This window comes from Budorcas taxicolor, chromosome 24, assembly GCF_023091745.1.
Source record: "Budorcas taxicolor isolate Tak-1 chromosome 24, Takin1.1, whole genome shotgun sequence".
NCBI lineage: Eukaryota > Metazoa > Chordata > Mammalia > Artiodactyla > Bovidae > Budorcas > Budorcas taxicolor.
The window spans coordinates 28016634-28039938 of record NC_068933.1 but is presented as its reverse complement, the minus strand read 5'-3'; the positions used below and the strand labels follow the sequence as shown (position 1 = coordinate 28039938).

Genomic DNA, 23305 nt, shown 5'->3' with positions numbered 1-23305 from the left:
GAAAACAGGTAAGGTGGTCTGGTATTCCTGTCTAAGAATTTCCCACAGTTTGTTGTGATCCATACAGTTAAAGACTTCGATGTAGTCAATGAAGCAGAAGTAGATGTTTTTCTGGAATTCCTTTGCCTTCTCTGTGATCAACAAATATTGGCAATTTGACCTCTGGTTCTTCTGCCTTTTCTAAACCCATCTTGAACATCTGGAATTTCTTGGTTCACCTACTGCTGAAGCCTAGCTTGAAGGATTTTAAGCATAACCTTACTAGTAGGTGAAATAAGCGCAATTGTCCAGTAGTTTGAACATTCTTTGGCATTGCCCTTCCTTGGAATTGGAATGAAAACTGACCTTTTCCAATCTTGTGGCCACTGCTGAGTTTTCCAAATTTGCTGGCATATTGAGTGCAGCACTTTAACAGCATCATCTTTTAGCATCAGCTGGAATTCCATCACCTCCACTAGCTTTGTTCGTAGTGATGCTTCCTTCCTAAGGCCCACTTGACTTCATACTCCAGGATGTCTGGCTCTAGGTGACTGATCACACTATCGTGGGTATCCTAGTCATTAAGACCTTTTTTTGTATAGTTCTTCTGTATTCTTGCCTCTTTTTCTTAATCTCTTCTGCTTCTGTTAGGTCTTTACCTTTTCTGTCCTTTATCTGCCCATCCTTGCATGAAATGTTCCCTTGATATTTCTTATTTTCTTGAGGAGATCACTAGTCTTTCCCATTCTATTGTTTTCCTCTACTTCTTTGCATTGTTCACTTAAGAAGGCCTTCTTAGTTCTCCTTGCTGTTCTCTGGAACTCTGCTTTCAGTTGGGTGTATCTGTCTCTTTTTCCCTTGTCTTTCACTTCTCTTCTTTCCTCAGCTATTTGTAAAGCCTCCTGAAACAACCACTTTTCCATCTTGCATTTCTTTTTCTCTTGGGATGTTTTTGCCTCCTGTACAATGTTACGAACCTCTGTCCATAGTTCTTTAGACACTCTGTCTGCAAGATCTAATCCCTTGACTCTATTCATCACTTCCACTGTATAATCATCAAATAGTTGATTTAGGTCATACCTGAATGGCCTAGAGCTAACTGTAGTCCTGGGACAATGCCAGGCATGCTTCTGCCTTAAGGCTTTTACACATACTATTTTCTCTGTCTGGATCATTATCTTTGATTTCCCCCATTTAAAGTATGCATTTTAAAATTTTTATTAACATTGGAGTAGAATTGATTGAGGGGCTTCTCAGATGGCCCTCGTGGTAAAGAACCCACCTGCCAATGCAGGAGACACAGGAGACATGGGTTCCATCCCTACGACAGGAATATCCCCTGGAGTAAGAAATGGCAACCTACTCCAATAGTCTTGCCTGGAAAATTCCATGGACAAAGGAGGTTTGTGGCCTACAGTCCATGGGGCCACAAAGAGTTAGACGATTGTAGCCATGAAATTAAAAGACACTTGCTCCTTGGAAGGAAAGTTATGACAAACCTTGACAGTGTATTAAAAAGCAGAGATACCCCTTGTCCAACAAAAAGTATAGTCAAAGCTATGGTTTTCCCAGAAGGCATGTATGGATGTGAGAGTTGGACCATAAAGGAGGCTGAGTGCTGAAGAATGGGTGCTTTTGAGTTGTGGTGCTGGAGAAGACTCTTGCGAGTCCCTTGGACTGCAAAGAGAGCAAACCAGTCAATCCTAAAGGAAATCAACCCTAATATTCATTGGAAGGACTGTTGCTGAAGCTGAAGTCCAATACTTTGGCCACCTGATGTGAAGAACTGACTCATTGGGAAAGATAGTGATGCTGGGATGGGTTGAAGGAAGAAGGAAAAGAGAGAAGCAGAGGATAAGATGGTTAGATGGCGTCACTGGTTCAATGGACAGGAGTTTGAGCAAACTCTGGGAGACAGTGAAGACATAGGAGCCTGGTGTGCCGCAGTCCATGGGGTCACAGAGAGTCCCACATGACTTAGTGAATGAACAACAAGAGTTGATTAACAACGTTGTGTTAGTTTCACTTATACAGGAAAGTGATGCAGCTATGCATAAACATGCATCTAGTCTTTTAAAAATTCTTTTCCTGTTTAGGTTATTACAGAATATTGAGCAGAGTTTCCTATGCTCTGCAGTGGATCCTTATTGGTTACCTATTTTATATATAGTAGTGTCTATATGGCTGATGTCTATTTGTCTTAAGGCTTTTAAGACAATCCCAAACTCTCAATTTATCCTTTCCTCCCACTTTTCCCCTTTGGTAACCATCAGTTCAGTTCAGTCCCTCAGTCACGTCCAACTCTTTGCGACCCCATGAATCGCAGCACGCCAGGCCTCCCTGTCCATCACCAACTCCCAGAGTTCACTCAGACTCTCATCCATCGAGTCCGTGTTGCCATCCAGCCATCTCATCCTCTGTCATCCCCTACTCCTTCTGCCCCCAATCCCTCCCAGCATCAGAGTCTTTTCCAATGAGTCAACTCTTTGCACCAGGTGGCCAAAGTATTGGAGTTTCAGCTTTAGCATCATTCCTTCCCAAGAACACCCGGGGCTGATCTCCTTCAGAATGGACTGGTTGGATCTCCTTGCAGTCCAAGGGACTCTCAAGAGTCTTCTCCAACACTGCAGTTCAAAAGCATCAATTCTTTGGCACTCAGCTTTCTTCACAGTCCAGCTCTCAAGTTTACTAAATTAAAAGATGCTTGCTCCTTGGAGGAAAAGCTATGACCAACCTAGACAGCATATTAAAAAGCAAAGACATTACTTTGCCAACAAAGGCCCATCTAGCCAAAGCTATGGTTTTTCCAGTAGTCATGTATGGATGTGAGAAAGAAAAGTGAAAGTGAAGTCGCTCAGTCATGTCCGACTCTTTGCGACCCCATGGACTGTAGCCTAACAGGCTCCTCCATCCATGGGATTTTCCAGGCAAGAATGCTGGAGTGGGTTGCCATTTCCTTCTCCAGGAGATCTTCCTGACCCAGGGATTGAACCCCGGTCTCCCTCATTGTAGGTAGATGCTTTACCATAAAGAAAGCTGAGTGCCGAAGATTTGATGCTTTTGAACTGTGGTATTGGAGAAGACTCTTATGAATCCTTTGGACTGCAAGGATAAAGCCACTCAGTCCTACAGGAATTCAGTCCTGAATATTCATTGGAAGGACTGATGCAGAAGCTAAAACTTCAATACTTTGGCTACCTGATGTGAAGAACTGACTCATTAGAAAAGACCCTGGGAAAGGTTGAAGGCTGAAGAAAAAGGGAAAGGCAGAGGATGAGATGGTTGGATGGCATCACCAACTCAATGGTCATGAGTTTGAGCAAGCTCTTGGAGTTGGAGATGGACAGGGAAGCCTGGTGTACTGCAGTCCATGGGGTTGCAAAGAGTTGTACATAACTGAGCGACTGAACTGAGCTGAATCAGAAGTTTCTCCATCTACATGGTCACAGGGCTCCCTCCCTCTACTCTCAACTGTCTGCTCATATGTTACCTTCTCAATAAGAACTCCCTGACCTTGATGTTTAAAATGACAATCCCTTACTCTCAGATCTCTTTATTAATTAGGATCATGTTAGCAGCTATTACAGATACAACCTTAACTCTCAGTGGTTTACCATAATAAAAGTTTTATCCACTCAAAAGTCCAAATGGTGAATTACCCTAGAAATCGATAAAGAAAAGAAGGAAACTGATCATCACAGCTTTTATTTATTTGTTTGTTTATTTATTTTTGGCTGCACTGGGTCTTCATTGCTCTGCACAGGCTTTCTCTAGGTACTGCGAGCAGGGACTACTTTTTGTTGTGGTGGGAGGGCCCTGGGGTGCACGGCTTCAGTAGCTACGGCTCACAGGCTTGGCTGCTCTATGCCATGGGAAATCCTCCTAGACTAGGGATCGAACCCGTGTCCCCTGCATTGGCAGGCAGATGCCCATCCACTGCACCATCAGGGAAGATTTTTATGTGCCAAGAAAGAACCCATTCAGCATCACTCTACTCACATATAATCAGCCTGAATTTGGTCCCGTGATTGAATGTAACTATAATACAAACTGACAGATGAAGGCTAGCTGTATGCACAAGAGGAAAAGCAAAAAGGATGGATTAACAACTAACCAGAGTCTTCAACAGACAAGCTAGGGTTTCTTTAAATGTCTCCTGATAGATTGAATAAGTGAATGAATCAGGGCTGTGGGTGGTTCATCCCAGAAGATTCAAAGGGGCTTTGAGAGATTCAATAATAAGCATGATTTCAGATTATTTCTAGGAATTTGTGTTAAAGTAGAAAAAGAACATGTGCTCCCTTGAAAAATTAGCACACCAAGCAGTAGGTAAGGAACTAAGAACTTTCCTCATCAGGACTTCAGGAACTCAGAGGAAGGATCTAGCTCTGAGGACTGAAATGGGCTTCCCAGGTGGCTCAGGGGTAAAGAATCTGCCTGCCAATGCAGAAGGCGCAAGAGATGCACATTGAATCCCTGGATCGGGAAGATCCCCTGGAGAAAGAAACAGCAGCCCACTACAATATTCTTGCCTGGGAAATCCCATGGACAGTGGAGCCTGGTGGGCTACAAAGAGTCAGACATGACTTAGTGGCTAAACCACACCCGAAATGGTCAAGAGAGGTTTGGGACAAGGTAGGACGCTCATGTTGAGTCTTTACAGAAAGGTTAAGAATTCAGTGAGTGGAGACGAAGAAAAAGATTAGCCAGGTTAAGGAGAAAGCAAAGAACGTTGAAGACACTGGAAACTTGAGATGGACCTACTTATATACGTTAGGTCAAGAAGCATATCCATCAAGAGAAGCTACATAACCTTATGGTAATACAACACCAACATCTCAGAGCTCATAGACAACAATGGTTTATTTCTAGCTCATAGAACATGTCACTGACGTCAGCTGGGGGCTCTGTTTACTTGCCACTGTCTGCTGCGGGGTGGGAGGGTTGATAGATAGTCACTCATGGGAACATTGTCAGTCACTGTGGCAAAAAGAAACACAGAGAGTCTTACTTTTCCAGTTAACAGTTCTGATTCAAGGTGATATATGTCACTTCCACCTAAACTCATTGGCTAGAACTAAAGTCACGTGGCCTATGCCCGAATGGAAAGAATCTGAATAGTTGGCAAACAACATCAAAGACTGTCACAGAGGGCAGTGGAGACTCAGGTTAGATCAGATGTACCAGCATTGCCTATGTCTACAAACACCATGACTGGACAGAAATTAACTCAAGTTGAAAAATCCGGGGAGACTGCCAAACATATATTTTCAGCTATTCTCCAGCTATTGATCTGTCTCCTCACTACAAATCTCCACTCAGGTATTTGTGACTGTTTCAATTTATCAGTTGATTATTCAGTAAATGTTTGCATACCGATTAGGGTAGGTGCTGGGAACACAGCAATGGATAAAGCAGTGATATTCCCTTCCTTGGATGAATGTGATAAACCGCAGGAGACTTTGTGGGCAAAGAAGGCACTGGTGGAAAACACAAGACTTGTTAGAGAGAGGCACAGCCTCGTTGCTCACGTGTGCGCGGTGACCACAGAGGATGACCGTGCCGTCTGTTAGGTGGGCTGCGTGTCACTTTACTTCTCCCACATCCCCTAAGATTCTAAACAGGATCCAAGGCACAGAGCAGATGCTTGTTGCTGCTAACTGTTCCCTCATACACCCTCATTTCTTCTCCTTTTGCTCTCTTCCTTCCTCTCCACCTTTCTCATTCTCTTTACTTGCAGTGACAGCAACATCCCTGATGAAATTCTGTTTTGTGAAAAGTACCGATCATTTTCAGAAAAGAAAAACAAACAAACAAAAAAACTGGCCAAGAATTTTGGTTCAGCCTTTTCATTCCTTAAGTTGGCAGAGGGATGAATTTACTTAGAAAAGAAAGTGCCAAAGATAGGTTTTATGGATAATAAAAGTTAAAGGCAGGTGGATTGATTTGGGTTCTGCCAAACACAGATGTCTTGAGGACCTGCCCTAATTCTACAACTCAGTCCAGAGGGAGCCATTTATCCAGTTAGAAGAGTGGCTTTAAAAAAGAAAAAAAAAAAACAACCTCGTGACTGGAATTTAGAAAATAAGCTTTCATGGAGAGAAAAAGCACTTGAACCTTATCTCCTTTATTTAGAAAAAACAATGCTAGATCTCATTCTTCGTCAAATCTAGTGAGAAACCTCAACTTGGTGCACAATGGCTGATCAATATTGTTTGCTCCTCTGAATTTATGTTCTAGTTTTTATTTCCCATAAGAAGTATTTCCCTAATACTACACACACACACATTAATATACACTTTTCAAAGGGCTCTTGAAATAAGAACCTAATATGTAATTAGGAACACCATGACAAAGTACCTCCATCCCAACCCTAAGAATCGGTAAATACTATACTGCAGTAATGTCTTTTGAAGTCTAATTTTACAAAATTTACATTTTGAATTTTAGCCCAAGAGGTTTAGAAAATTACAAACTGAACTTTGCAGTTTTCCGAGATTCAGATTCATTTTCCAAGCAATGCTGTGAGTCAGCAACCTTAAATCTGTCACGTTAGATTACTAGAATATGTATATTCATGTTACTATTGCTCTAATATTAGAGTACCAGTTCCTTGCTATAATGAGCTAAACGTGAAAAACAATTAATTCCAAACAAGACAAATAGGCACAACCTTCTAAATGAAGTCCATGCTGTGTAGCTTACTTTTCATGGTCACATTTAATAAAATAAATCAGAGCATAAATAAACAAATAGACAAGCAAGCATACATCAGCCCTTATGTTCGAGTTTCAACAAGAAATAAGGACTTGGGTTGTTTATGGGGTACATGTTTATCCCTGAAAAGCCTATAGCAAGGTCATCTGTAATTCCATTCCTCATAGGCAGAGATTTTTGTTTTCTCTTGTTCGGTCTAGTTATCTCAGCTTTCTTTACTTCTGTAAAGGTTTTCTGAGCGCTGAGGACTAGTGGGTGCATTTATTAGCAGTGGGCAGTTTTAGAAGTCAGTGCAGTGAAGAGGTGGACAAGGGATGAATGGTAATGAAGGCTCACAAAACATCTGCTGAATACAGACACGGGAGAAGAAAGGGAGGAGCTCAGCGATGGGAAACGACAGGGGGAATGGATTGCAGAGGGTCTGACGAGGTCCAAGTACTGTTGGTGGCTTCCCTGGTGGTTCAGTGGTTAAGAATCTGTCTGCCAATGCAAGAGATGTGGGTTCGATCCCTTGGTCTGGAAGACCCCCTGGGGAAGGAAATGGCAACTCACTCCAGTATTCTTGCCTGGAAAATCCATGGACAGAGGAGCCTGGCAGACTACAGTCCGTAGGGTCTCAAAGAGTTGGGCACAAATTAACAACTAAACAACATCAACAAAGTACTGTTGAAGTGAAAGGTGCATTGGGAAGGTAGGAAGAAGGACGCACAATGTATTAGGGAGTGAGCGTCCGTGAACAATTTCAGAGGTAATGAAAGCTGGAGTGCGGTCCTGAGCATAGATAACACAGCATGAGTGGAAAAAAAGGAGATGAGATTAGGGTGCCTTGTCTGTGCCATCCTCGCAGCTGCTAAAACCAGGAGCTGCTGTGGAGAAGAGAACAGTGGCTCCATGGACCAGGCGTGGGATTCCTCAGCGGCCAAGGAGAATGTGTTTGGACAGTGAAAGAAATGAGAGGGTACCCCCTGGCCAGGAGCCCTGCTTCTGCATATTGCCCCAGATACACTTGAAGACATGACAATAGACAGCATTACCGAGAAATTTCCACAAGCCAGACACTCACCTAAAAGCTCTATATTCATCTTCTTACTTACTATTCCCAACAATGTAAAGCTATTTGGGAAATTCCCTGGGAGTCCAGGGGTTAGGACTCTGCGCTTTCACTGCCGAGGGTGCAGGTTTGATGCCTGGTTGGAAAACTAAGACCCCGCAAGCTGTTCTGTCCAATTTAATGAATAAACAAAGCTATTTCCCCCCTCAATTTTGCAGGTTAGGAAAGGGATCTAAGAAAGATGAACTTTGCTAAGTCAACAGGATTACATTATGGACTCGTAATCTATTCCAGATTCTGTGTTCTTAACCATTAAGCTATCTAGGTGAGGCTAATGACCTTGAGTGGAGACTTTTTCTGGAACCATCGTGAGAAACTTCAACAGCCTAATCACTTGATCAAGACCAGTTTGCTAGATTTCAGAGGCAGGTGCTTAAACATGAAGCATGAACAGAGACTATGGTGCTAAGTAGTGTCCGTCTCTTTGTGACCCCATGGACTGTAACCTGTCAGGCTCCTCTGTCCATGCGATTTCCCAGGTCAGAAGAGTGGAGTGGGTTGCCCTTTCCTCCTCCAGGGGATCTTCCTGATCCAGGGATCAAACCTGCGTCTCCTGTGTCTCCTGCATTGCAGGAGAATTCTTTACCACTGTGCCACCTGGGAAGCCCTCAAACGGACCAAAGTGCTTTATGATAAAAACAGGAGAGAAGGGAAAACCTGCCTCCCATCCTCCCTGGCAGGCATCACTATCAGCCTGATGAAAGCGTGGTGATGGAAGAGAACACCATATTGACCAAGGAAATTGCTTAAGTGGCCATGTGGTTGCTGATTTGGCAATTCCGAGACTACTTGCAGCCCAGTAAGGGAGGAATAGCTGTGGAGGGGAATGGGGAGGGGAGGGTCCCCAAGCTGCAATATGCTCAAGCCTGAACTAGTTCAGGTTATTGAAGAAGATGATATTTGCTGCCCTAAGTGATCTCTAAATGGCTATGAAAAGCTGTGGATTCATATCTGAGTCTTATTTTACATCTGTATAAATTTGAGAAAGCCACTCTCTTTTTTTTTCCATTGAAGATTTTTTAATGTGGACTATTTTTAAAGGCTTTTTTGAAGTTGTTACAGTATTACTTCTGTTTTATGCTTTGATTTTATTGGCCCCAAGGCATAGGAGATCATAGCTCCCCAACTAGGGGTGGAACCTGTGCCCCCTTCATGGAAAGTAAAGTCCATGGAAGTCCCAGAAAGTCAGTCTCTCTTAGTCTTCATTTCCTCAATGTAAAATAATAATAATATTGCCTATGGTTGTTGTGGTAGTAGAGTCGTATATGTGAAAGGACTTGGTATGGTGCCTGACACCGAGGATCTTAGACTTTAATTTCTATTTCCCTCCTAGCGAGCAAAATTATAAGTGAGTTTTATTCAATCAAAATTAATTACTTAATTTGTTGGATACCAACCATCAGAGAAAACACCAACACCGAGGCTTGAGTCCTGGAGGCCCTGTCCAGTGACCCTACCTCTCTGTCACTAATTTCTTATACGATCGTGAGAAAATTGCCAGCGCTTCCCAAGGTGCATTTTCCTTGCCCCTAAGAAGGTAATGTGTTCTAAAGCAACAAGTCTCAACCTACGGCTAGTTTTGTATCTATGTGCTTTTTAAGATATCAGTTCAGTTCAGTCGCTCACTCGTGTCCGACTCTTTGTGACCCCATGAATCGCAGCACACCAGGCCTCCCTGTCCATCACCAACTCCCAGAGTTCACTCAGACTCACGTCCATCAAGTCAGTGATGTCATCCAGCCATCTCATCCTCTGTCATCCCCTTCTCCTCCTGCCTCCAATCCCTCCCAGCATCAGAGTCTTTTCCAATGAGTCGACTCTTCACACGAGGTGGCCAAAGTACTGGAGCTTCAGCTTTAGCATCATTCCTTCCAAAGAAATCCCAGGGCTGATCTCCTTCAGAATGGACTGGTTGGATCTCCTTGCAGTCCAAGGGACGCTCAAGAGTCTTCTCCAACACCACAGTTCAAAAGCATCAATTCTTCGGCGCTCAGCCTTCTTCCCAGTCCAACTTTCACATCCATACATGACTATTGGAAAAACCGTAGGCTTGACTAGACAGACCTTAGTCGGCAAAGTAATGTCTCTGCTTTTGAATATGCTATCTAGGTTGGTCATACCTTTTCTTCCAAGGAGTAAGCGTCTTTTAATTTCATGGCTGCAGTCACCATCTGTAGTGATTTTGGAGCCCAAAAAAATAAAGTCTGACACTGTTTCCACTGTTGCCCCATCTATTTCCCATGAAGTGATGGGACCAGATGCCATGATCTTCGTTTTCTGAATGTTGAGCTTTAAGCCAACTTTTTCACTCTCCTCTTTCACTTTCATCAAGAGGCTTTTTACTTCCTCTTCCCTTTCTGCCATAAGGGTGGTGTCATCTGCATATCTGAGGTGATTGATATTTCTCCTGGCAGTGTTGATTCCAGCTTGTGTTTCTTCCAGCCCAGTGTTTCTCATGATGTACTCTGCATAGAAGTTAAATAAGCAGGGTGACAGTATACAGCCTTGACGTACTCCTTTTCCTATTTGGAACCAGTCTGTTGTTCCATGTCCAGTTCTAACTGTTGCTTCCTGACCTGCATACAGATTTCTCGAGAGGCAGGTCAGGTGGTCTGGTATTCCCATCTCTTTGTATATATGTGCTTTTGAAGATAAGATCAACGCAAACGTAGAGGACGGTGTTGTAGACACAGCAGGGGAAGGGGACAGTGGGATGAAATGACACAGGAGCACTGACATATACGCAGTGCTGTGTGCAAAGCAGAGAGCCAGTGGGGAGCTGCTGTGTAACTCAGGGGCACTCTGTGACACCCTGTGACAACCAGAAGGTGGAATGCAGGGGTGGGAGAAAGGCTCAAGAGGAAGGGGAGATATATATATATATGGCTGATTCGTGTTGTATGGCAGAAACCAATACAGCATTGCAAAGCAATTATCTTCCAATAAAATAATAAACAAAACCTATAGCTGTTAGCCAGTTTTCAAAGAGCTCTGTAACGCAGTCATGGATAGTAGTATCCTAGAATCTACATAGCCTCTAAAATTTCATCTGCTGTCTAACACTCCCAATCTAGTCAAGCTCCTAATTGACTCGTCCTTTCGGTTCAATGGTATCCGTTAATATATTATAAGGCAATATAATATTTTATTGGTTATTTTCCAGTCAAAATGGAAAGGTTCTTTCCTGGCCTCCCTTCCTTCCTGCAGCATTCTCATAGCCGCTGGGAAAATGATGTAGTCCTGGTGTTTCTACACCAAGGGTTCTGATTACCCAAGCGGTTTCCTAAACTTATTATCCTTCTTATCCTTCTTGGTTCATTTTTTTTTAAATGTTCTCTCTTTTGGCTAATTCACCAGAATACAGATTTAATTAAAAGGTGGCAACATATTGCAACTCTCACTGCCAAGATACATGATTAATAAGAGAGCCTGTAAGCTTCCAGATCGTTTGATTGTTTTTATTTTGAACGTCTTGAAATACACAAGATCACATTGAGATCAGTGTCAGATTACAACCTCACCATGCTAAATAAATAACTGCTAATATTCAAAAGTAAACTGAGGACAAAATACTAGATGTAAATGAATGTGTTAGTAAGCAATATAGTCATTTGAAATGAAAATTACAGTGTTAAACAATTGCATCGTGGAGCTGGAAGAAGTAAAACATTCATTCTGTTAACATTTACCAAGTCAACAATGTGCTTTGCAAGGAGATGTAATGCTGAGCTTGAATCCTCCAAGAAATTAGTTTATTGTGATGTACAAGAATATGGTAAATGTATGCAAATAACTAAAATATAGGGTTATAAGTGTTAAGTTCTGGCTCAATACTAATAGATAAACTGCTGCAGTTGTCAAAGTTCAGAGAGAAAACTTTAAAATGTGGAAAGATCTCAGATAGACATTAGTTGAGCTGATCCTTAAGTCACAGGTTGAGCTTGGACATGTGAAATACCGGTGTAGACATTCAAATAGAGGCAATAATGTGGACAAAGCAAAGAGAGAAATCTGGAAGGTTAGAAGCTTCTTCAAGATATGCATTTACTCCTGGTATCAGTAGTATGTCTTAACTTCCTGGAGCTGGGATTCAGAAATAGGAACAGTCAGAAATAAGAGAAGCCTCTGTCTACTCATCTCAAAGGGAGGCTTTGCTTGTGCTCTCTTCTCAAGCACTCTGATGGGATCCCTGTCTATAGGGACCATTTACATGATGAGCTACAGTGGGGAAGGTATCCAGAGGAGGAGAGACGGTCCCTAACACTGAGAATGCACAGGCTCTGTCTGGAGATCACTCTTCCTGTTACTTCCTGAAAGGCAGGAGTGATGAGTTAAAGGGACCGGTGACAATGGAAAACCTAACTCGGGAAACCAGCTGAAACTTGAGCTTCTTTATTATTTTTTATTATAAATTTATTTATTTTAATTGGAAGCTAAGTACTTTACAATATTGTATTGGTTTTGCCATACATTGACATGAATCCGCCACGGGTGTACACGTGTTCCCCATCCTGAACCCCCTCCCACCTCCCTCCCCATACCATCCCTCTGGGTCATCCCAGTGCACCAGCCCCGAGCATCCTCTATCATGCATCGAACCTGGACTGGCAATTCATTTCACATATGATAATATACATGTTTCAGTGCCATTCCCCCAAATCATCCCACCCTCGCCAAGCTTCTTTGAAAGGAGGAAGACCTAAGGACTTCCCTCGTGGTCCAGTGGCTAAGACTCCTCCCTCACAATGCAGGGGGCCCAGGTTTGATCTCCAGTCAGGGAACTAGATCCCACATGCCCACAACTAAATACCCCACACAACAGCAATGAAAAATGAAAATCCCGCATGCTACATCTAAGACCCAGTGCAACCAAATGAATAAATAAATATTTAAATAAAAAATAGGAAGATCTGGAAATTCTGGGCAGTTTCCCTCATGTATGTTACTTCACTGGCCTTTATAGGAATTTGAGGTTTATCTCCACAAAGTAGAGAAATGTGACATCATATGGGCCAGATTCAGGGGGAAAAACTACATGGAATGGGTGGGCTACGTGTGTTTGAAGACTCACAGGCTGAAAAAAGGGTGGCACTAGCGGCAAAGAACCCGCCTGCCGGTGCAGGAGACATAAGAGATGCTGGCTCAATCCTGGGTCAGGAAGATCCCCTGCAAGAGGAAACGGCAACCTACTCCAGTATTCTTGCCTGGAAAATCCCATGCACAGGAGAGCTTGACAGGTTATAGTCCATGGCACTGCAAGGAGTCGGACACAACTGAAGCAACTCAGCACATCTGAATTGAAGAAGCTTCTGTGATAAATGGTGAGCAAAGGATTAAGGAAAAATTAAGCACCTTGGGACAGAATAAGAGTAAAACTTCCCTTTCTGTCTACCTTCCATTATAGCTGCTGGCCTCTGCTCCTTCATAACAGGCACACTTTCACCATACACACTTCCTATGAACTGCTGCGGCCAGAAATCCTGGCGAAGGTCCGAGTGATCAGACAGTTGTCTGTTGTTCGCCTGTTCTAGAAAAATATTCGTCAAAGGCCAACGGGGAACTTTGCTTGGCCCTTGGCAGCCACCATTGATTGCAAACTGCCTTTATTTGCCCTTGGCTAGCATCTCTCTCTCTCTCTTTTTTTCCCTTTCTGTATTTTTGGCCTGAAATTCTAAATTTAATGAACATGATTCAATTGTTCTTTTTCACCGCTTGCTTTTTTTTTTTCTAATGAATGATTTCACAGCATTCTTTTTTTTCTAATGGGGAAATTGTCAAAGTTTAAAACAAAGCTTCCATTTTGCAGATCCGTTTTCTAGGTTAATCTCATTAGTAGGTCTAGATAAGGTGTAATATTTGTGTCAAAGAAAGGAAGTCAGCAAGCTCCCATATCTTAAGAAAATTACATTCTCTGAAAGCAAGTTTGCCTCTATCTAATCACCATAAGACACCTTTTTTTTTTTTTCTAGACAACCAAACACAAATTGGCTGATCCCTTGAAAAAAATAATTCAAGGGTTAGAGAAAGAGGTTAGAGTTTATGTAAAATAAAACAACCAGAAAAACACATTGTCATCCAAGTTACCAGTCATCTGAATAGACAGGAAATATATGCACGTATCATCTAGACTCAAATAGTAGAAGTGACGGCCAATATTTAGAAACACATAATTTTTTGGGTAAAAGTCAAAGCTCAAATTCCAAGCCAAATTGTGCTGCACATGTCATGATTTGTTATGGAGTTGATGGAGGGATAAGAAAGGGGGGGTGGTGCTCATAAAGACCCACAACTTCACTGGGAGGAACCTTATGTCATGGAGTGAGGAGCAGGCAATAGATAAAGTTGTGATGCTTGGCTGTGGGTTTCCCTGTGTTGATTTTTGAAGATGCCTGCTGGCTGAGTCAGAGGGGAGAGTGACAGCTAGCCACTCGATGGGGTGGGGAGTGGACAGGAAAGTCCAGGCAAACCTAAAGGAATGACGGGACCAGACCCTAGAGCAGCCCTACACCATCCAGGACGGTCCTGACTGCCCTGGGCATCAACTTGTAGGATGTGCTAGGGGGGAAAGGAGGGTTTTGGTCTTTTTTTTTTTTTTTTTTTAAAGAACCATTCTTTTTTTCTTAAATTTTATTTATCTGTGTAGTTTTATGATTTGGCAGTGCTGGGTCTTTGTTGCTGCCTGGGTTGCTCTCTAGTTGTGGAGAGCGGAGACCACTCCCCAGTTGCAGTGTCTGGGCCTCTCATTGCACTGGCTTCTCTTGCCGTCAAGCACAGGCTCTAGGGCCTGCAGGCTCCAATAATTGTGGCACGTGGGCTCAGTAGTTGCAACTCCCAGGCTGTAGGGCACAGGCTTAGTAGTTGCGCACGGACTTAGTTGCTCTGAGGCACGTGGGATCTTTCCGGAGCAGGGATTGAATCTGTGTCTCCTGCGCTGGCGGGCAGATTCTTTACCACTGAGTCACCAGGGGAGCTCCAGGGCTTTGGCCTTGGCTAACATTCACTTCTTTTTCTTTCCTTCCCTGTGCTCATGAGCTTCCCCAGCGGCCTGTATCACTACGTGTGTTACACCAAAAACTCCTAAACACTTACACTAACACTGATGGATTGTAGCAGTAATAGCAGTCAGTGATATTAACAGCAAATACTCATATTGTACCCACTGTTTTTTATTCACTGTTCTAAATACATATATTAATGGAGCTAATAGCTCCGTGAGATTAGTACAATTTTTGTCCCCACTTTTCAGATAAGGAAACATGAGCCCAGAAGTGTTAAGTGACTTACTCAAGGGAACACAGCAAGATTCACCACTGAGGGGGAAGTGGGATGCTAGCTGGGAATGTCTAGCCTCTGCCTTCTACACCGTTCACTCAGTTGCCATTCATGGCTGGAGTGGGGCGGGGGGGCTGCGGAGCATGAAGCCAAGCTGATGTCTGTGAGGACCTCAGAGCTCTGTCTTGTCATACCCCTGCCCTCGCACCCCCGACACCACCATCATCTCCAGGGTCCATTGGCAACGTGAGATGGAAAATGCCAGGCCTGGAGAGAGAGCCCTTAAGGGTGGACGGAACAGGAGAGCAGACAGGCACGTGGGGGCCACTAAGGATGAACGGAAAAGCAGGGCTCTTGGATGGCAAAGAAACACCACAGAGAATGGATTTTATGTGCTGAGAGAAGAATACTGAAGTCTGCTGTTCACAAGGAGATCACAAACAGGACACAGCGTCACGAACAGATCCGAAACAGGACACACGGTTTGAAACAACATCTAAAAATGAATGAAGCAGGATATTTAGAATTGAGACTGTCCCTCCAGTGTCCTCAGTTTTTTTTTTTTTTTTCCCACTTTATTCTTTTATCAAGAAGCAGACACAGGATACACAGGTTGAGAAGCAGCCTGACACCTCCCAGTGAGAAGCAGGATAATGGTAGCCGGAGTTAGGGACACCACAGTGGCCAGGCCTAAGCCCAGCTTCCCCAAGGGAGGAGAGGAGCTGAAACCTCTCACCACCACTGTCCTGTCTTCAAGTCACCTCCTGAATGGCTGGCTGCCTTCAGCCGAGGAACCAAGGATGCCTGGTAAAGGTGTGTATGTACGCGTGGAGGCATAGGAGGTTCCAAAGGGCTCAGCCAGCCACCAAACCAACCAACCAACCAATAAACAACACTCTTGAGAACTTGGGGCTTCCCTGGTAGCTCAGATGGTAAAGAGTCTGCCTGCAATGCAGGAGACACGGGTTTGATCCCTGGGTTGGGAAGATTCCCCTGGAGAAGGAAAGGGCAACCCACTCCAGTCTTCTTGTCTGGGGCATCCCATGGACAGAGAAGCCTGGTGGGCTACAGTCCATGGGGTTGCAAGAGTCGGACACGACTAGCCGTTTCACGCAGTTTGCCAACTGTGGGCTGTGACACACGTCTGTCATTTGCTCTCATAGGCTGTTTGACTCATACACACCATCCTCACTGCTGAATCTCTACAAACGTGCAGCGAAAACAAAACCCAGAAGCCAAAGCACTTGCCTCGTATTCATGGCACACGTCTCTAGGGCTTTCGGGAACCTTAGGAAGATTCTTTAATTAATTACGACAGAACAATAATCCTGACTGACCTCTCTCCCCCTGCAACTGCCTGCGGCTTCCGCCAGCAGCGTTCTGGAGAGCTTTGTCTTCCGATAATAAGAGACACTTCAAAAGAAACGTCCCCTCTGACATGGAGAAGCGCCAGGGGAAATTCCCTTCAGAACGTCTCCCATAAATGCTTCCATTTCCTGAAACAGGGACAGGAGGCCACAAAAATGAGCTCCCCGATGAGGCGCCATGGTGGTGTTTGTCACAATGTATTATCATCATTTATGTGGTTTTCTGTTTCTCCTGCCTGGGCCTCTGTACTAACCTGCATTTCGCAGGGGAGCAGGCACAGAAGAGGTACTCCCTGAATTTTTTATTCAAAGGGATGAATGCATTCACTGGTTCTGACATGAAACAGGATTTTAAGCTCAAGTGAAACATACACACGTGTGCGCACATACACACACACACACACACACGCATACACAAGGTACAAAACCAAAATAAATCTTTTACTTCATGAATTGTAAAGAAAGTCAAATTAGTAAACACAGAAATTCCCACAGTTATGACAACATTTCTTTCTGGCTTATCTTCCTCATTTATCCCCTCAAAAAAAAAAAATCTGGCTGATAGCTTTAAAAATTAACTTTTATTGTTAATAGAATACTTCTAAGAAGTCCACAGTACGACTCTTCTTCCTCAGGGATAGGAGACTTTCAGTGGGTGCCAAGGACAGGTCAGTTCTCGTACAGAAGGCTCAGCTATGTCATTTGGTGACTGAGAAAGTGGGTCTAAGAGACTAAGACAACTTCCTCTTGGTCACACAGACGTGAAGTGGCAAACCTGTGATGCAAACTCCAACGCCTTTTTTTTTTTAACTTTTTGTTTTATATTGGAGAATAGCCAATTAACAAAGTTGTGATACTTTCAGGTGGATAGTGAAGGGACTCAGCCATGCATATACGTGTATCCGTTCTCCACCAATCTCCCCTCCCATCCAGGCCACCGCATTACATTGAACAGAGTTCCTTGTGCTCTACCGGAGGTCCTTGTTGGCTATCTATTTTAAATACAGCACCGTGTACCTGTCAATCCCAAACTTCTTAATTATCTCTTCCCCCCTTGTTACCATAAGTTCATTCTCTGAGTCTGTGAGTTTCAAACTCCAAGGTCTTGGTTTCATCATTGCAAGATATGTCTTTGTCAATTTCATAAACTTGCCCTTTTTTAATCTCAGAGAAGAAATGAGAGGGAATCAGGAAGGGGTGAGGTGAGAGAGGAGAGGAGTAATCAGAAACAAGAACACTGTCTTGGAGGAAGATCACCTTAGTAGGAAGCAGAGCAGACAGGAAGACCTCAGGAGCCAGAGGCCATGGGTCATTTCTGAAACTGCCAAGGAGTCACTTTAGAATGAATGAATTTTAAACCTGGCCATAAGGATAAAAAAATACTGGAATCATTTGCTCCAGGAGGGCACAGGAGAGATGATGACATCAAACAGCATTGAGCCCCAAACTTACTGAATGGTAATTCAAGCACAAATAGTAGGGCACTGAAGCTGTGTGTTGGCTGGAGGGCTTAGAAACATAAGACTCATGTCAAAAACCTGAAAAGCTCCTTTAGAAGCATAAGGCACATAAGAAAAATCCTTCGGGAGGCAGAATAAATAACTAAAACAATTACATAGGTGCTAAGATATACAGACTTCAGCACTTCTTAGAGACCACAGCTTGTGGGGGGTAACTGGGTCTCCTGCGGGTGGCACTGTCTGATTTCGTAGGTTTGGCCCAGTTGATCTTGGACACAGACACAGGTGGGTTTCAATCTAGTATAATTTTAAGGATGGCAAATGTCAGTTTCCAAACTCATCTCCCCCCTCCCTCCCGCCCACCAAATCTTGTTACAGCATTAAGAAGTCCGTATCGGGAATCATTGTGGGTTTAAAGTATAGGATGCAAAAAACTTGCGTTGCTTTGCAAATTCCCAAGAGTAAAAACACACTAAATTATTTGCCAAGTAATATGGCCGTTTCCAAGCAGAAAGTAAGTTGCTGATGCGATTGGGCAAGACAGGTGGTTTCTGAAAGAAGCCAGAAAGTACCCAAAGTACCCAGCACACAGCCATGTCAAAGACAGCAGGAGCCAGGAGAGAGCGTGGAGTGGGAGGTAGCTTAATGCAAATTATTCAGGCAACAGATATGACTGTCTCTGTGCCAAGAACTCTCATAGCACTGGACATATGTAATGGACAAAATAGGCAAAAATTCTTGCCCTCATATAGCTTATTGTTGGTTGGTTGGTTGGTTAATCACTAAGTTGTGTCTGGCTATTTGTGACCTCGTGGACTGCAGCACACCAGGCTCCTCTGTCCATGGGATTTCCCAGGCAGAATACAGGAGTAGGTTACCATTTCCTTCTCCAGGGGATCTTTCCAACCCGGGGACTGAAGCTACGATTCTTGCATTGGCAGGCGTATTCTTTACCACTAAGCCATCAGGAAGCCCCAAATAGTTTATAACCAAGGATAAATATGATAGACCTTTCTTACTTGGCCCTTTCCACTTGACTAAACCAACTCCGTGATCTCAGAGTCCTTAACAGAGAACACCACTGATAATAACAAAATGATGTATAAACTTGATCCCCTTTAAGCTGCCAGTGGTCTGTTAGTTATGTATCACCCCTGTTTCACCAAAGAGGAAACCAAGGTTAAATTTCTCATGAGATTACATAGCGAGCAGAGCTGGAGTTACCTATCAGGTCTTACTGGATGGAGAGGCAGCCCAGAGTAGGACATGAACTCTGGGGTCAACAGAACTAGATCTGTGTTCTGGCTCTGCTGCTCACATGACCTTGGACAATGTATGCATTTTCTCCTTCACTCAGCATCCTGATAGGTAGGCATAGTTGGGATGATAAAACCTACTTCAAAGACTGAAGATAAAGCTAACATGAAAAATTCAAGGAAAGTACATAGAATAGCTCTTGGCATGGACTAAGTATTCAATCAGTGATGGTTATTATAACAGCACCAATTAATCAGCGTTCCTTTTCTTGTTCATTACTTGGCGCTTGGCACCTGGATCAGGGTCTCCATCATCCGCAGACCCACCTTGATCATCTCCCTCTGCTTCTGTGATCTGTGAACCCAGGAGCAGACTGAAATATGCCCAGCCATGGAGGTTCCTGGCTCCATTTCCCAGGCACAGGGAATTACGCAACATTAGCCAACCTGATGTGCTTTTCTGTGGGCTAGTTTTGAGAGCTTGTCCCTTTGAACACACAGAAGTCAGGAAATGCAAAATGAAGGTTCCCAGAGTAACCACAACTCACCCGCATTGCACATCGAGGCATAAATTTCCCAGGAAGTACAATAACATAAAACCCTGAGCTTACCAGCGTGGGTGAAGTTAAGGCTGTTGCTGAAGCCGTAAATTTGAATGTCCTGACCAGGGTGTATTTTCATTGTCACCCATGATACTGCATTAGCATAGTATTCACACTAGAAATGGCAACATAATTCAGAAGCCATTGTGCCTGTGACTGAGATAGTTATCTCTAGAGGGACCTCTCCTCAAACATTCACAAGGATTTCAAGAAAAGAACGCTGAGAAGAAACATTAGTCCCCTGGGGGAATGCAGCTAAATCCACCCAGCATAAAAGAATTGAGCCACATTTATTTTCTAGCAAATTCTGGAAGCAACCTCTTTCTTTGCAAGTGCTACAGGTAGCTTACCTGATCGCTGCCTTTATCTGAATCCTCTGCCTGAGTCTTGAGGGAGTGTGGGCTATAGATATCCTATCTCCTGACCTGGTATAAGGAAGATCAAATAAAAGAGGAATAGATAAATTGGCGCATGCAAGTTGATGATTTGTACATTTACAGAGAAATTGATCCAACGTTTCCACAGATGTAAAAATCAGAGGAAGAACTGTGCCCACTGGTCTTCCTGGTTTACAAACTCTGGTGAAGACCCATAGGATCAAGGGATCTGAAAAAAGTCACTACTTCAGTTCCGGCTCTTCTACCTGGGCCTGGGGGCCTTGTATCAGGAGGTCTAATGACAATAATCCTTCATCTTCATAAAAGAAGACCACAGGAGCTCTTGGACCTATTGTCTCTGTGATCAAATATTCTTCAATCATAATGTGTTCCTTAACACTCTCTTTGTACAGGTTATATTCTGAGACTAGCACATCCCCTAAAAGTTCATTACTCTTTATCTTGAGTGTTCTCTGTGTCTCAGAGAAAACACACACTTCCTTCATAAAGAGAATGCTTATTTCTCTCCTGAAAGACCTTCCAAGAACTCTTAGCAATCAAAACAGTCAATGGGGATACTTATTGTACTTATCTCAAGTCTCACTCTTCCTTGTTGGATTTTTGTAAGGTTTAAATAAGACAGTGTGTCTAAAGTGCCTGACACCCAGCAGAAGCTCAACAAATGTCAGTTTCATGTAAGTTACCTCCGCCAGGTTAATTAGTTCCTTCTGTACCAAGAGGAATGGCCTCTTGTTCCTCTTCCGTATACTCCCCTCCCCATACAGAGCATGGACAGAATTCCATACTATACCTTGGACTCCCTCTGCTCAGAGTATAAGGTCATCCTTAGAGGACTTCCAGAATCAAACTCTGTGATAGTCACTCCAGTCTGTTTGGACATTTTCCTCTTTCCTTTCAGTAACCAGGAGACAACATCTACTTGAGATGTACTTTTGGTCTTATTTGCTCTGTGCTCCATCAAGAGTGCATCCTTGGTTTTCATATTCCCTTCCATGGCCATCACACATCTGTGCTTCTCGTGTAATAAGAAGATGTAGCAATTGAATGCTGGTTTGTTTTTGTTTTTCCCTCCAAGTTGCACCTGCCTGTGGACTGGGGCTGCTAAGTGCATTAGGAAGTCAAGGAGAGTTCAATCCCTGATATCTCATCCATCACCAAGCACTTTCCCAAGCTCTGCAATCCTTCCTGTCCAGCAATTCTCTGGCTCACCCTCTCCTTCTCATTTCCACTGTTCTGCCCTAGACTGGTCATAAGAGACTTGTACTTGGCTTTTTCCCAGTTTTTTCACGTACAGCCTTGTGACTCAAAATCTTTAGATTTTTGGTTTGGATCATGATACAGTGCTTATTCAGAAACTGACAGAGGCTCTTTATTTCCCCTCATGTCAAATCCTAACTCCTAATCCAGTTCTCTGAGGCTCTTCACTAGAAATAGCCTCCTCCCTAAGGACTGGGAACTCTTAAAGTTTGAGGCAAGGAGGTCAAGGAGTGTCTGAATAGTCATCCTCAAACATTTGGGCACTTCGTATGTGAAGGATGTGTTTTTGCTCAGAGGACATAATAAGAAGAATGCTTAAATAACCATAAGAATTGCCTTTGGTTGGGATAAAAGAAAGAGTATCTTGACCCTCAGACGTCCTGTCGCTTCCATAAGGGTTTCCTTAAACCTCTAGCTGTCTCCATTTGTGTTTTAGTTCATTTGACCTCATAGCCCTTTTCTGCACCATTTATTTTAAAGTGGTCTGCCACTTGGCTTTCTGACAGCTCTTGTTTTGTTGCTCTGCACATCATTTACTGTGTTCGTTAGTATGTTCCATGTCTTCTAGGCATGTTATAATTTTTGCTATATGAAACCTTTCCAAAACATTTGAGCTGCTGCTGGCTCCCACCATTTCAAATTGCCTTCCACCGAATTCTGTTGCTGTGGACTGCCCGACTGTCCTTAGAACTCCGTGTCTGTTTCTTTTCATCCCTCATGCACCCTAAAAACTCATGCATCTTGAGTGTCCTCGTATTAGTCAACATTATTTTCTGATCATATACAAAGAAAACGTGAACTTTAAGATAGTGGGGTTTTGGGGAATCCGTGAACGATTACAGACCACCTCACCTGAGAAGTGCACTTACACACAAAATTTGGCTTCTATGAAGTCAGAAAATACTCTGTGATGAGATGGAGCCCAGGAAATGAATGCCTGCTCTGACCCAGTTCCTACTTATTGCATTCAAAGGACAGGCAAACTTATCTTCCTTCACGATCTCGCCTTTATGCGTCAGACACTCAAACTGCTTGACCTTCTACAATATGGTATTTGACTCCTGTCTTTGGTTAGTAAAGGATTTTTCTAGTATTAATTTAGTTATTTACTGCATCATCCATATCTTGGCATTGTTTCTATACCTTATGTCACAGGGAATTAATTTAATCCTTCTTCTATGTGATGCCTCTTCCCATATGTAAAGACATCTATGACACACCCAGCTGCTTCCATCTCTCTTCTCAAAATGAGCATCCCTCAGATCCTTCATCTTCCTCTGACTCAGCAGTTACTTGTCAACGTCCCTCTTAAAATCGGGACCTACACCTGATCACAGCATTCTAGGTAGGTTTTGACAGTGTAAAGTGTAGTATGACTCTGTCATCTCTTATGTGAGACATATAATGTCTTAAAATTGCTGTTTTCCCCACTTGTCCTTCCTATTAAGACACCAACTAGAACTCCAAAGCCTTTTTCACAAGTGTTGCTTTTGAAACACATTTCTCTCATCCTGTATTTTTATAGCATGATTCTTCTAAAATTTATCAAATTCATCTTGGTGATTTCCACCTAGTTGTCCAACAGCTAAAGTCTTTTTTTTTCCCCCCTCAGATATAATTGACAGACAGCACTGTATAAGTTTAAGGTGTACACATAACAATTTGACTTATATATACTGCTAATGATAACCGCAATAGGTTTAGTTAACAACCACCATCTCATGTGAATAACAAAAAATTTCTTTTTCCTTGTGCTGAGAACTTTTATAATCTCTCTTAGCAACTTTCAAATATACCATACAGCAGTGTTAATTATAGTCATCATATTGTATTTTACTTCTCTAGAACATTTTTATCTTATAACTAGAAGTTTGTACCTTTTGACC

At 43.1% G+C, this 23305-nt stretch overlaps 1 pseudogene; it reads right to left on the bottom strand.

Annotated features, from left to right (window-relative positions):
* LOC128068261 (calpain small subunit 1-like) overlaps positions 1–19843 on the bottom strand; it is a 189696-nt pseudogene extending 169853 nt beyond the window's left edge.
* Positions 19844–23305: the final 3462 nt, after the last annotated feature.